At 45.8% G+C, this 14544-nt stretch overlaps 1 long non-coding RNA gene across 1 annotated transcript in view; it reads right to left on the bottom strand.

Moving 5' to 3' along the window:
• Nucleotides 1-12721, bottom strand: part of LOC122900718 — a 97425-nt gene extending 84704 nt beyond the window's left edge. Inside the window, exon 1 of the long non-coding RNA XR_006383307.1 lies at nucleotides 12663-12721. This is a non-coding gene — a long non-coding RNA (uncharacterized LOC122900718). The remainder of the gene's footprint in view (nucleotides 1-12662) is intronic.
• Between the last annotated feature and the right edge of the window lie 1823 nt (nucleotides 12722-14544).

Below are 14544 nucleotides of genomic sequence, written 5' to 3'. Positions count from 1 at the left end.
AGATAATGACCTGAACTAAAACAAAGAGTCAGGGGGCACCTGGGTGGCTCAGCTGAAGGCACCTGCCTTCAGCTCAGGTCATGATCCCAGGGTCATGGGATCGAGTCCCGGATCAGGCTCTCTGTTCAGCGGGGAGCCTGCTTCCCCTACCACCCCGTCCCTCTGCCTGCCTCTATGCCTACTTGTGATCTCTGCCTGTCAAATAAATAAATAAAATCTTTAAAAAAAAAAAAAAGTCAGATGTTTAACTGACTGAGCCATGCAGGCGCCCCTGACTTAAGTCCACCTTAAAACAAAGAGACTGGGGCGCCTGGGTGGCTCAGTGGGTTAAGCCGCTGCCTTCGGCTCAGGTCATGATCTTAGGGTCCTGGGATCGAGTCCCACATCGGGCTCTCTGCTCAGCAGGGAGCCTGCTTCCCTCTCTCTCTCTCTCTGTCTGCCTCTCCGTCTACTTGTGATTTCTCTCTGTCAAATAAATAAATAACAACTTTAAAAAAAAAAAAAAAAGAGAGAGACTAACTTAACTCATCCAGGGTTTGAACTGAAGGTGGAATATTCATATGGAAATATATAGGCCCATCTTGGAAATATTATGGGTTCAGTTCCAGACCACGGCAATAAAAGCGATATCACAATAAAGTGACTCAAATGAAATCTTTTGTTTCCCAGCGCATATAGAAGTTATGTTTCCACCATGCTGTAGTCCATGAAGTGCAATAGCATTACGTCTAGAAAAAAAACACACATGCCTTAATAAAAAATACTCAATTGCTAAAAAATGCTAACCATCATCTAAGCTTTCAGTGAGTCCTCATCACTAACCACAGATCACCATAACAAATACAATAATAACAGGAAATTCTAAATATTGCAAGAACTACCAAAATAGGGCTCAGAGACACAACGTGAGCAAGTGCTACTGGAAACATGGCACTGAAAGACTTGCTCGGTGAGACTCGTCACAAACCCACAATCTGTGGGGGGGGAAGGTACGTCTGCAAAGCACAGTAAAAGGAAAGCTCAGCAAAATGAGGTACGTCCGCAATTACTTAAGAAGCAAAACCAGCCGAAGACATAATATCATCAGGTGCCAGGGACAGAAAGATGAACAAGACACTGTCCTTGCTTTCACGGAGGTGACACAGAGGACGGTGAGGAAAACGTCCCACTAGACTGCAACAAGGTCTGATAAGGGAAAGACACGCAAGACGCCAAAAGGGGAGAGAGCAACCCAATGGCAGGAGGAAGAGGGAAGAGAAGGCGGAGCAGGGCAGACCTCCAGAGCAGTGTCTGTAAGTGGCTCAACTCAAGCAGAAATGGACTGCACACGAATGTTTGCAACAGCCTCCCCCACAACAGCCAAACCCCAGAAACCACCCAGATGTCCATCAGCTGACGAATGGATTAAATCAGATGGGATCCATCCACACAATGGAAAGGTTTTCAGCCATAGAAAAGAAAGAAATACTGACACCGGCTATGACATGAATGGACCATGAAAACATGCTGAGTGGAAGAAGCCAGAAACATGTGTGGCACCATTTATGTGAAATTTCCCGAAGAGGGAAATATCTAGAGTCAGAAAGTAGATTAATGATTGTCTAAGGCTGGAGCTTCAGGGGAAATGGGCACAGGTTTTCTTAGGAGGGTAATGAAAATGTTCTAAAGTCTACAGTGGGGGCAGAGGCGGGGAGCTCAACTCAGGGAATATACTAAAAATCACGGAATTGTACACTTTAAATAGGTGAATTGTATTGTATGTCAATTATATCTCAATATAAAAATTTTTTTCAAAAAAGCGCAACTAGCCTCTTCTGGCTTATTCAGTAGATGACATCTCTCATTCCACAGGGACTTTCAAAGTCTTAACTCAAAGATGTGAGAACTACAGCTACTTCCAAGGGCAGGAGGAGCAAACGAGTCATTTTGGTCACCGTGGTCTCCTGCTTTGCCCACACCAGGAGCCCAGAACCACTTCCCTGAGCTATGCCTCTCCTCACCAGCATCCTTCTGTCCCGACCACCATTTTTACTGGCCCAATTTTAAGGCCGTCAGAGACATCCCTTGTGAGAAGCATATTAGTCATATGGAACAGAAGGCTGAAAATATTAAAACGCTCATTACTGCATGGAAAAATGATCTCAGATTCATTCTTAAATGAACGTTTGATTCAATATGGGCCTGATATCATCTCTCCTCTTCCTGACAATGATTCCAGTGCGCTGCCGTCTGCAGAATGCCCCTTTCTCTCAGAAAGCAAGTTCCTGCCTGGATGATGTAGTTGATGAAAATCCAGGAGGGGAGCCATATGTCACCATAAACGTGATCTGCCTTCCGTGCTTTCCCCCCACTATTACTTTTCTTGCCACTCACTAGCTATGCCTGTTTGTTGCTGCAAATGATTTCCTGTGAAGATATGTTGGATTCAAATTCAATTAAAAAGGGGAAGGAAAAACACAGCAAGCAGTCTTCTCTTTTATGTCCAGCTCAGTGGGGATCCAGATTTAGAATATGACCCAGGAGATCCTTTGGCATCACCCGTCTGCCCTGATTTCCCTCCCCGGCTAATTTTAAAGGACAGGGCCTAGAGGATTCTATGGGCTGGGCAGGGCCCCCAGGAGTCTGGTCTTCAGCTTGAACTCTCCAAGTTCATACAACAGATACTCCATTCATTTTCTTATCTGACCTTTGCTCTTTTCCAGAATATCTTTCCTGCAGTCTTTGTTACACAGACAGGGACCCACATAAGTCTGCCTCTGACACGCCTGATTGGAACAGAAAAAATGCCCAGACCAGTGAAATTCTCTCAGCTAAAAATGTAGAACTGAAGCAGAGACCATGTACAGGGGCTTGAATATGGATGTGGGGCTTTAAAGGTCACATTTCGTGGGAGGAAGGACACCTGGGCCAATCATTTCCCAACTTCTCTAAGACACAGCAAGAAACCCATCTGGGGGAAAGAACAAAGCCCAGAGAAGAAAGAGGCTGAGCAAAGAGAAAAAGCAATGATCTCCCTAACTCTGGGTTTCTCAGTCTCGGCATTATTGACATTTGGGAGCAGATCATTCTTTATGGTGTGTGTGGGGGGGGGTGCTCTTCTATGCATTGTGGGAGGACCCTGCCCCCCCACCCTGCTCCCCAGTTGTGACAAACAAGACTCTCTACCAAATGTCCCCTGGAGGGCAAAAGTGCACCAGATTGAGAACTCCTGACCTAACAAGACATTCATTCAACCACCATTACTCAGGGCAAAACACAGAGTCATCCTTAACTCTTTCATACTTGCTTCCAACCATGATTAAAATCTGCCACTTCGGCCTTGAAAATATATCCACAGTCCTACCATTCCTCGTGACCTCCATCATGACCCTAGTCCAAGCCACCATCATCTCTCCCCAAACGACCCCCAAGGTCTCCTAACTGGCCATCCTCACTCTACCCTGACCTCTTCAGAGCATCTTCTGCACAGCAGTCAAAAGAGCCTTTTAAGGGATGCCTGGGTGTCTCAGTTAGTTAAGCGTCGACTGGATTTCGGCTCAGGCCATGATCTCAGGGTAGGGAGATGGAGCCCCACATGGGCCTCTGAGCTCAGCACCAAGTCTTCTTGTCCCTCTCCCTCTGCTCCTCCCTCCACAGTCACTCTGTCTCTCTCTCTCAAATAAGTAAATTAAATTATATTAAACTAAAAAGCCTTTTAAATCAAAGTCTGATCCTGTCACTCCCCTGCTCCAAACCCTCCAGGGTCTCCCATCATTTTAAGGGCCAATCAGAGCCCTTCCAGCGGCTTATGAGACTCTCAAAGATCTTGCCCCCAGCTTCTGACTTCAGCTCTTACTATCGTCCCCCACTCATTCCTCTGAGTCCCACTGACTTCCTTGCTGTTCCCCAAGCATGACAAGCACACTCCTGCCTCTTGGCCTTTGCACTTCCATTCCCTCTGCCAGGAATGCTCTTCCCCCAGAGATCTGCCCAGCTTGCCCTCTGATACCATTCAGCTCTCTGTTCAAATGTCAACACATGAGAAGGACTTTCTGTGATTGCTCTATTTAAATAAGCAACCCATTATCTCTCTCCCTTACCCTGCTTTACCCTTTTCATTCAATTGTATCTTTACTGTCTCTCTCACCCCAACTAGAATGTAAGTTCATGACAGTGGGGCTTTGCCTCATTTCCTGCAGTATCCACCAGGACCTGACCTGAGCAGGGCCTAGCATTGCCAAACAATGTGCAGGCGACTGTGAGGACCAGAATGGTCACTTGATCACTATTCATCATAGAGCAAAACTGGAAACAATGCAGTTATCTGACGATGAGGTGATGGTTAAACAAATTATAACATGTGTGTGCAGCCACTTAAAAATGCACGCTTTTGGGGCACCTGGGTGACTCAGTGGGTTAAGGCCTCTGCCGTCGGCTCAGGTCATGATCCCAGGATCCTGGGATCAAGCCCCGCATCGGGCTCTCTGCTCAGCGGGGAGCCTACTTCCCCCCTCCTCTCTCTCTGCCTGCCTCTCTGCCTACTTGTGATCTCTCTCTGTCAAATAAATAAATGAAATCCTTTTTTAAAAAAAAAAAGTACACTTTCAAGGTTTTTAGACTTAAATGAAATCTTTCCAGCAACCCTTGACACAGCTTCTAACTTAAAATATTTTTAGAACCCAGACATAAACCAAAAGTTAAGGCAACTCTGAAAACTAAGTATATAGACAAATCCCAACCCGTTACCAGAATCTGAAAGGAAAGTCCATACTTAACAAAGACAATAAAACACACCTGTGTCTTCCAGAAACATCCTGAGTCTACATACTTGAAAGGAGGAAAACAGTCTTGTCATCGTCTCCTCACTTTCTGCTGTGAATTAATTGAGAATTTACTACACAAAAATCAAATACTGAAAACTCCAAAATGGCATAGGGTTTTGGAGATGTGCCTGCCGTTATCTGGAGTCACCAGAGCCATAATGATGATGCAACCCCCCCGAACCCCCCCTCCCTGTAGTTCACTTGCATTTCTAAAGCATACTCCCCAAACATATCTTCCCATTATCCTCACAGTTACACCAAGGCTGGCAGGGGAAGGTTTGCTTCCCCCCCTTTTGATTGCAGTTAGAGAGGGCTGGGCCCTGCTTAGGGCCAGGGCAACCAACCAAGCAGGGAAGGGGACCCCCACTGGCTGAACCTGCAGGAAGTCGGCTGGCAAGGACATCCACGTAATGCAGTTTACAGGAATCTCCCAGGGCACAGAACACGGTGGAAAAATGGATCTAGAAAGGCGAAAGGGAAATAGAGGAGAGTTGGGAGATTTGCCTAAGATCACAGAGCTAGTCAGCCTGAACCCCACTGTCAGGAAAATGCACCCTGGGATCCCGGATCCATATCACTGGCGAGAGAGAAAGCAGTTCCATGGGGATGAGAAGACTCAGCACCGTTTGGAAGGCCGGGGGAGGGTCTCTGGGCTTTGAGGTGAGAATAGACAGAGGTCGGGTCTGATGATGTTCCCACAGGGAGCAAGACCTCTGAAGTCACCACCACAAAGATCTTCCCAGCAGGAGGGGCAAAAAGTTGAAAACTGCTCTGCCAACCAAGAAAGACTCAGGTCTAGGAAGACAATCAGCATATCTTCTGGGAACACCATTTCTACTCCAGGCTCACACTGAGGGAAATTCTTATTTCTCAGAAGGTGGCTTTTACATTCTAAATTCAGAAAAATAACAACCCAGAAGTGATCTCCACTTCCTCTCATCCTTAATGTCAGATAACACCCTACTTTGGCATGCTGGCGATCCCGGCTAATCATGCTGTGTTTTGCTCTGATTAACCTTTGAAATAAGCATATTTTTTTCTGTCTTTCGTTCTTTTCTTTTTTTTTTTTTTTTTTTGTTTTTTTTGTTTTTTTGGTTGTTTGAAGCCAGGCTCTTCCTTAAAGGTCACTGATCATCAAACCTAATTTGACTTCTAATTACTTTTGTAAACATTTCAGAATGAATAAATGCCAATATAATTAACCACCTAGCATATTACCTGCTCACTCCCTTTACCAACAGGGCAGAGAGCCAGCAGAGCAACACGCTGGGCTCCTCTAACCCTCTCATTTGTGAGGTGGGAATGATTGGATTGGAGTCCATTTAAATCAGAGTTTTCCAAGCTTGGTTGTCTACTACAGGGCATAAGAATCACCTGAGGATGATAATAAAAATACAAACCCTAATCCTAGAGAATCGAATTTCTCCAGCCGGGGAATATGCATTGTTTTCTTTTTATACTTTTCCCCAGTAATTCTGATGCAAAACCCAGTTAAGAAATCACTGACTTAGACCAATTTTTCCCTTGACATGGAATCCATCCCTTCCCTCCCCCAGTCTCTTACACCCCCTACCTGTGGGCTCTTTTGCAACATTTCTCCCCGCATCTAACTGATGCCAACATCTGTTTGACTCATTCTCTCCAAATGAGAGGGGCTCAATGATGTAAAGCTTTGACTGCCCAGGAGTTTATGATCCACAGGCACAAAAATGGCAGAGTGAAAATTCAAGCACTGTGTAATTTGCCCCCCAGCCCAGTCAGGTGGCCCCCTTCAACTGTACAGATGCCTGTCCCTGTTCTACTGGTGAACGGTCACCAGACCAGTATCTCCACACTTGTGACTGGAGGGCCCTGGGGCAAACACGGCACCCGGTGCAAGGAACTGAAGCAAAGACAGAGCAGTGTTTCCAGGACCCACACAAGAGACTAAGGACAAATTGGCAGGGTGATCAGCTCTACAGACATGGCGACTTCTCTCTGGGAGTAAGAAAGAAGGTGCAGAGAGAGAGCAAAATCCCTCACTGAGGTGACTGTGCTTCTGGTCGTTCCCAAATCCTGTGCCAGTCCTGCTCAGCTGTCCCTTTGCTCTCTCCCCTCTCCAGGATTCCAGCTCAAACTGCCCACATTCACTGCAGGGCCCACTCTGGACAATGGCCTCCCCCTAAGGGAAATTTAGAAATGAGGAGGGGCGGGCATTTTTAGCTGTCCCAAAGGGAACATACTGGAACTTGGGTTTGGGATAAGAGGTGCAGGGCAGAAATGCCAAAAACCATGACCAGGGCAAGACAGTCCTGGAGCACAAAAAAACTGTCCCACCCAAAATGCCATTAGCACCCACGCTGTGAAATGAGAATCACTTACAGTCTGAACACACAATTGAGCTCTTAATTATGGCTCTTTGTCAGGAAAATTTATTGCAGCATTGTTCAGGTAGCAAAAGCCTGGAAACAACCTAAAAGACCATTGATAAGGAGCCATTAAATAAAGTGCAGTACTTTCATACAAAGGAATTCCATTAGATAGAATGAGAGAGATCAATATGTACTGATACAGCACAATATCTGAGATCTATTATGAATTTTAAAAAGAAAAGTGCAGAACAGTATTACAGTATGTTTCATTTGGCATTTTGATACAAAGGAAGGAGCTATGCATACTATATATTTGCATATAGGAAGGATTTCTCCAGAAAGTATGAAGAAACTGAGGAGAAAACCGGGGCAAAAAAGGCGGTGGCGGGGGAGGGGGGGGCCTGGGTGTTTATAGCAGCAATGGCCACAGTCCCCAAACTATGGAAAGAACCAAGATGCCCTTCAACGGATGAATGGATAAGGAAGATGTGGTCCATATACACTATGGAGTATTATGCCTCCATCAGAAAGGAGGAATACCCAACTTTTGTAGCAATATGGACGGGACTGGAAGAGATTATGCTGAGTGAAATAAGTCAAGCAGAGAGAGTTAATTATCATATGCTTTCACTTATTTGTGGAGCATAACAAATAGCATGGAGGACAAGGGGTGTTAGAGAGGAGTAGGGAATTTGGGTAAATTGGAAGGGGAGGTGAACCATGAGAGACTATGGACTCTGAAAAACAATCTGAGGGGTTTGAAGTGGCGGGGGGGGTGGGAGGTTGGGGTACCAGGTGGTGGGTATTATAGAGGGCATGGCTTGCATGGAGCACTGGGTGTGGTGAAAAAATAATGAAACTGTTTTTCTGAAAATAAATACATTGGAAAAAAAAAAAAAAAAAAAGGCGGTGGCGGGGGAGGGAGGGCCTGGGTGGCTCAGTGGGTTAAAGCCTCGCCTTTGGCTCAGGTCATGATCCCAGGATCCTGGGATCAAGCCCCGCATCAGTCTCTCTGCTCAGCGGGGAGCCTGCTTGCTCCTCTCTCTCTCTCTGCCTACTTGTGACCTCTGTCTGTCAAATAAATAAATAAAATCTTAAAAAAAAAAAAAAAGAAAAGAAAAGAAAGGCAGGGGGTTGAGGCGGTAAAGGGCAGGGAGAAGGTCTGATTCCCCACTATAAATCCTTTAGCATTTTTGAATTTTCATTATGTATGCTATTTTTTTTAAAGGAATACGATTTCTTTGAGTACTACTCTTGTTTCACAGATGTTTGCTTTGCCCTCTGTGACTATGTGTGAACTTCCTTAAGGACGGAGCTATTCCCCAGAGCACCTAGCGGAGAGCAGGTGCTCCCCACATTCCTCTTAGTTCGTAGTCTGATGGTTTCCCGAAGGAACTCAAGCCAGGAAAACAACTCCTTTAAAAAGTGAACTACCTGCCCACGCAGACAGAACCCACCGGGAGCCCTTCCAACCCAGGCTTTGGTGCCTGACTGCCGGTGTGGACAGTTTTCACTCCAAAGGGAGGCTGGGCACTTTCCCAAGATGGGTTACCTCTGCCATGGGAGCTTCCCCATGACTTACACACGCCAAGTCTGTCAGGGGCCACCTGTGTTGTGCCAGCAAGCCATGGTGTGTTTCCCATTGCACGAGACTCATCTGCTTCCTAGCGATCCCGGGGGGCAGATGTTCTCACTCTGAATTAGAGCTCGGAAAATTGGGATGTGGAGGTTGTGACTTGCCTAAGACCACACAGAATTGGAAACTGGGTCTTCTAATGTTCAGTGCTCTTCCCTACACAAAGCTGTCAACTAGAAACAATCTGGTCTTTCTTGACAATGAAGGGTTAACAGAGGTATATAAGCAGCCGGGGCAAGACCTCCCCTTACAAGCTGCTTCAGGCCTGGGGGCAAACGAGGTGACCTCCTGTGGCCTCATTTTCCCATGCAAAAAAAAGAAAATGCTAACCTAGAAAGATGATTAGACACAGAACGAAATGACATACTATGAGGCATGAAGCTTTATGTCTGACTCATAGTAGCTCAATAAATGGAAAATGTCCTTTATCTCTTTTTCCTCCTTTCATGTGACTAAGAGCCACCCTTCCAAAATCCAATTTAATAGGATGACATTCTCTATTCTAATGTGTTTATTTTGAACATTTCCAGCGTCATTTCTTGCACTGCAAAATTCAAGATATCAGCAACCGTCTTCATTCTTTAAAAAGGTTATTGCAATTCAAGCTAGTTCTGGTCAGCTCTCATAAGGATTCTGACAGGGACATTCATGATTACTATTCTTCAAAAAATACCCTGGTTGGCCTAACGAGACATGTCTGACTTGCCTGGGCCAATGTGCATAATAAAGAGACAATTAATTGCTTTTGATTATGATATTGATAGTGATGCCCGCAGTAACGAAACAAAGGTTTCTTCCTAAACCTTAATCATTTTAATTTGTCTAAGTGGGAAGTACAATTTTGGCATGAAAACGTTCGCGTTATTACCCGTGTCATTACCTCTGTGTACTAAATTTAAACGAACAGAATGTTTCTAGTTGTCCTAAAGCTGCAGACGTTACCAGAGCGAATGCTTGTCTCTTCTCATCACATTTGCAACAGAGGAATTTAATCACAAAATCCTAAATGGGAAAGATTCAAGTAAGGCCACATGGTTCAGCTATTCTTCTGCCTTCAAACAAAAGCAAACAGAAATTACCCCAGACACACAGATTTATAAATACAACAACAACAAAATTGAGCATGCCTGTTCTTTGCCCACAGTAGGTCCACTAATGGCAGAAAAAGTCAAAATCGACTTCCTTGATCATCCAGGCCAGAAGCTGTCAACTCTGGCTTCACAAACGCCCAGCCCAGGTGCCACTTCCCAGATATTCTGATTGAATGGGCTGCAGCTGGGGCCCCGTGAATCGGGATTTTTTTTTTTTTAGCCTCCTTTTGTGGCTGTAATGTGTATCCAGGGTCGAAAACCTGTGATGTATCCCTGAGATTTTTTAATATACTTATTAAAAGAGAGAGAATTCGCATACCATGTAATTCACCCACATAAAGTGCAAGCTTCAGTGGTCTTCGGTACATTCACAGAGCTGTAAAACTGTTACCACAATCTAATTTTAGAATACGTTCATCACCCAAAAAGACACCCAAGCCCATTAGCAGTCACTCCCCATGCCCAGCCCGCAGACATAGGAAGCAACTCTCCTGCTTTCTGTCTCTATGAATCTATTTTAGGTCATTTGTACAAGTGGAATCCTACAATGTTTGTTATTTTGAGTCTGGTTCTTTCAGTTAGCATAATGTTCTCAAGATTCGACCCCATCATTGCTTGGATCAGAACTTCATTCCTTTCTATGCCTGAATAATATCCCATTACATGGATATACCAGCTTTTGGGCACCCATTCATCAGCTGATGGACATTGGGATCGTTACTGCTGATGAGGGGGCAGGAGGCTGGCTGAGGACAAAGCAAAAGCTGGCACCTTGCACCCCCACCCACCCACTCCCCTCAGTAATATGTGTCACATTCCTCAGGCACCCCTGACTGCCCTAAAAGAAAAACAAATAGTTAACTTGCAGAGATCACAAGGCAGGAGTCTTCCTTGGTTTACAAATGTCCTTGAGATTTACAACAAAGAAGTTACCTTATCAATAGCCCAATTTCCAAAGGCACATAACTCAGTTCCTCAAGCCCTACTGTCGCCCTCCCCTCCATAAAAACTGAAGGAGGCTGAGGTAGAAGGAAAAGTAAATAAAGTTAAATTTCTCCTAAACCCAAATCTCACTAACAAGGACGCTTGATAGCAGGAATATAACATTCCACCAGGAGACTCCCAATTGTCTTTATGTTAGTGCCTCAATAGAGGGAAAGCGGCCTTGGCTTGATAGTAACCAGGACTTCAATATCTTGACAGTCTTCTTTACCCCAATAGCCCTTCTGAACACCCCTTTGTCCTCACCTATCCAACTCCTGTGTATATAACCAGCCACTCCTCACATCCCTGGGGCAGCATCTCCATCTCTAATAAACCATCTTTTTGCACCAAAGACATCTTAAGAATTCTTTCTTAGCCATCGGCTCCGAACCTCACCCGACCGAACCTCACCTAGGTTCTAGAACTTCATCACTACATTTCAGCTATTATGAATAGTCCAAATACTTAAAAGCACTGCTTTTTTAAAAAAAAGATCTGCTTTTCAAGACCTGTAAAGCATTATGCAACAGCTCCGCCCTTCTTGGGAAGAAGGCATCAGCTCTCGCCCTGCTCCTGTGGCTTCCTTTAGCCACACTTCCAGGGATCACAGCTCTTTCAGAACTGGCTTGTTAGTATCTGATTGCTTCACTCACCCTCACATTCGTGATGCTTCCATCGACCATCCAACCACATTCCATCTTTAGACCAGGCTATAGCTTCACCCACTCCTCTACTTCTGACTCTGAGCAGCACCGTCCCGTGCCACACTCCAGCTCAGAACATGTGGACCCTGTCGGGACTGCCCAGGAGCTCATTTCAGCAGCTAGAACAGCAGTAACCATCATCACTCCCAACAGCTCTCTCTTCCTCCCTCCTACCAAAACTTTATGACAAGCCCTCTTATTAGTCATATCATCTCCTTCTCAACTCAAATCCACCTTGTTTCCCCCAGAAAATTGCCTATGAAGCCTCCTCTATAAAAATGAGGGTAGCAGGGTGCTTGGGTGGCTCAGTGGGTTAATCCTCTGCCTTCGGCTCAGGTCATGATCTCAGGGTCCTGGATAGAGCTGCGCATTGCATCAGGCTCTCTGCTCAGCGGGGAGCCTGCTTCCTCCTCTCTCTGCCTACTTGTGATCTCCCTCTCTGTCAAATAAATAAATAAAATCTTTTTTTTAAAAAATGAGAGTAGCTATCATGTTTGAGGACTTACTCAGTTTCAAGCACTGGGCTAAGCACTTTACATAGATTTTTCTCATACACTTATGACTACCCTGCAAAACAGGCATGGTTTTCTCTACGTTACGTTTGAGAAAACTGAAATTTGGAGAGCCCAGGCAACATATCCAGGAGCAGAGAGTGGGTAAGTGTGAGACAAGGGATTCCCACCCAGATCAACCCGGCCCTCTGCCTTTATGGCACACTCTGTCTTCTGTTTACAGCCTCATTGAATTACTCAGTAAATGTCTGGGCCACCCTGGCACCAGGAGCTATGCCACGCCTATAGAATAAAGAAAGTCTGCCTGCCTTCAGAGGATGTGCCATCTAGTCGATGAGCCAGACGTCCTACATGTGACCGCAGTCGTAGGATGACACACCATGGAAAATCCCACAAAGCCAGGCTGCACTGCGCCATGAGCGAAAGCACAACCTGGATCCGTGGGAGACGAGGGAGCCGGGGCTTAGGGAGGGATGACGTCCCTGAAGAGGTAACAGCTGAACTCTGAAGAGCTCTGGCCGCTGCAGAGTTCTAGAAGTCCAGAGCGGCGGGGGAGGAGTACGTTCTGGAAAAGAGGCTTACCTGGCCGAGGTGTGCCTGGCAAGCACGCGGGCCCGGGCGCACTCATCCACCACCCGGCCCTCTAGACTGTCTCTTGTCCCTCCTTGCCTGCCTCCGGGGTGGCGCCTGCGTTTGTCCTTATTTCACTTCATGCCACGTGCTTGGCTATTTCTTCAGCTTACCAGAGCAAATCGGAACCATCTTCTCAATGATCCACAGCTGCAGAAAACATTCCCGCTGAAGCCAACACCCATTCACGAGGGAGAACGGGGCCCAAGTGATTGCGAAACATGTTACACTCTATTTGGCAGGTTTGGTTCCGAAAGACTTAGAGAATATTATTTCCAGGGCTGGGAGGATTTAAAAAGAAGCCTGCTATTATGCAGACACCACATTTCCATGGGCTCTGCAAACTCGAGAGGCTCCAACCCGCAGGCGGAGAGCTGGGCGCCTTCCGCTTGCCGAGCCTTGGTTTTGCTGCCACCTGCAGGTCGCTCCCTGGAAGTGCACTGCGACTCCCCGAGCCCTCCGGACAGAGCCGCAGGCAAGAGGGGGAAATGGAGAGCTATCAATTCGCTTAGATACAAATAAATAGGGTGCTGGGGCTCCTGAGCTGAGTGGGCTCTTCTGGGAGGTGACTGAGCAGCTGAGTCCAGGGTGTGTTTTTTTATGAGAAGCCAGACTCCCTCTTTGAGAGATCGGGATAATGTGCTGATTGAATGACTAAGAGAGACCGAACGTAGTGTTTTCATTCATCCTGGAGACCCACTTAAATGTCCTCTGAAATGACTGTATCTACCCTACCCTTGGATCAAAACACACATCCCTTGACATGACCCTGACTTGCGACTCGGTCCCAGCCACACTGAGAATCATACAATTGCCCCACCCCCTTCTCTAGGACCCGCCAGCCTTTGCTGGGAACATGATGTTCCCAAGGCCTGAATGACAGTCGCATCTGCCTGACTTCTCTCCTCATTCACTCTTAGCCAAAAGATATCTCAGTTTAAAGGTTTTATCCCCCCCTGGGGGAGGGGGGAGCCTGGGGGGCGCAGTCAGTTAAGTGTCTGCCTTTGGCTCAGGTCATGATCCTGGGGTCCTGGGATAGACCCCAAAGTCTCTCTGCTCAACAGGGAGCCTGCTTGCCCTCTTCCCTGCTTGTGCTTTCTCTCTCTCAAATAAATACAGTGTTTTTAAAGAATTTTTTTCTATAGGTTTTATCCTCTGAAAAATCTCCAGCCCTTCCTGCCCCTCCCACACCCGTCCTCTCCCACATGCTCCCCTCTCATTCCCTATCTGTTCTTAAAACTTAACCACACTCACTGGAGGAGAAGACAGATACAAAGATCAATAGAACAGAATAAAAACCCAGAAATAGTCTCACATAAATATGGCCAGTTGACTTTTAACAAAAAAAGCAAGAGCAATTTAATGAAGAGAAAGTAGTCTTTTCAACAAATGGTGCTGAAACAGAGCAAGAATCTACACATTTAAAGCAATCCCAATTGAAATGCCACCAGCATTTTTCACAGAACTAGAGCAAACAATACTAAAATTTTCATGGAACCACAAAAGTTCCCAAGTAGCCAAAACAACCTTGAAAAAGAAAAGCAAAGCTAGAAGCATCACAGTTCTGGACTTGAAGCTATATTACAAAGCTGCAGTAATAAAATAAAACAGTGTGGTACTGGCACAAAGCAGACTCATAAATCAATAGAACACAACAGAATCAGAAGTAAACCCAAAATTGTATGGGCAATTAATCTTCCACAAAGCAGAAAAGAATATCCAATGGGAAAAAAGACAGTCTCTTCAACAAATGGCATTGGGAAAACTGGACAGCAACATGCAGAAGAATGAAACTGGGCCACTTCTTCATACCATACACAAAAATAAACTCCAA

Source organism: Neovison vison, chromosome 2 (assembly GCF_020171115.1).
Source record: "Neovison vison isolate M4711 chromosome 2, ASM_NN_V1, whole genome shotgun sequence".
Classification (NCBI taxonomy): Eukaryota; Metazoa; Chordata; class Mammalia; order Carnivora; family Mustelidae; genus Neogale; species Neogale vison.
This window is presented reverse-complemented; position numbering and strand designations above follow the sequence as displayed.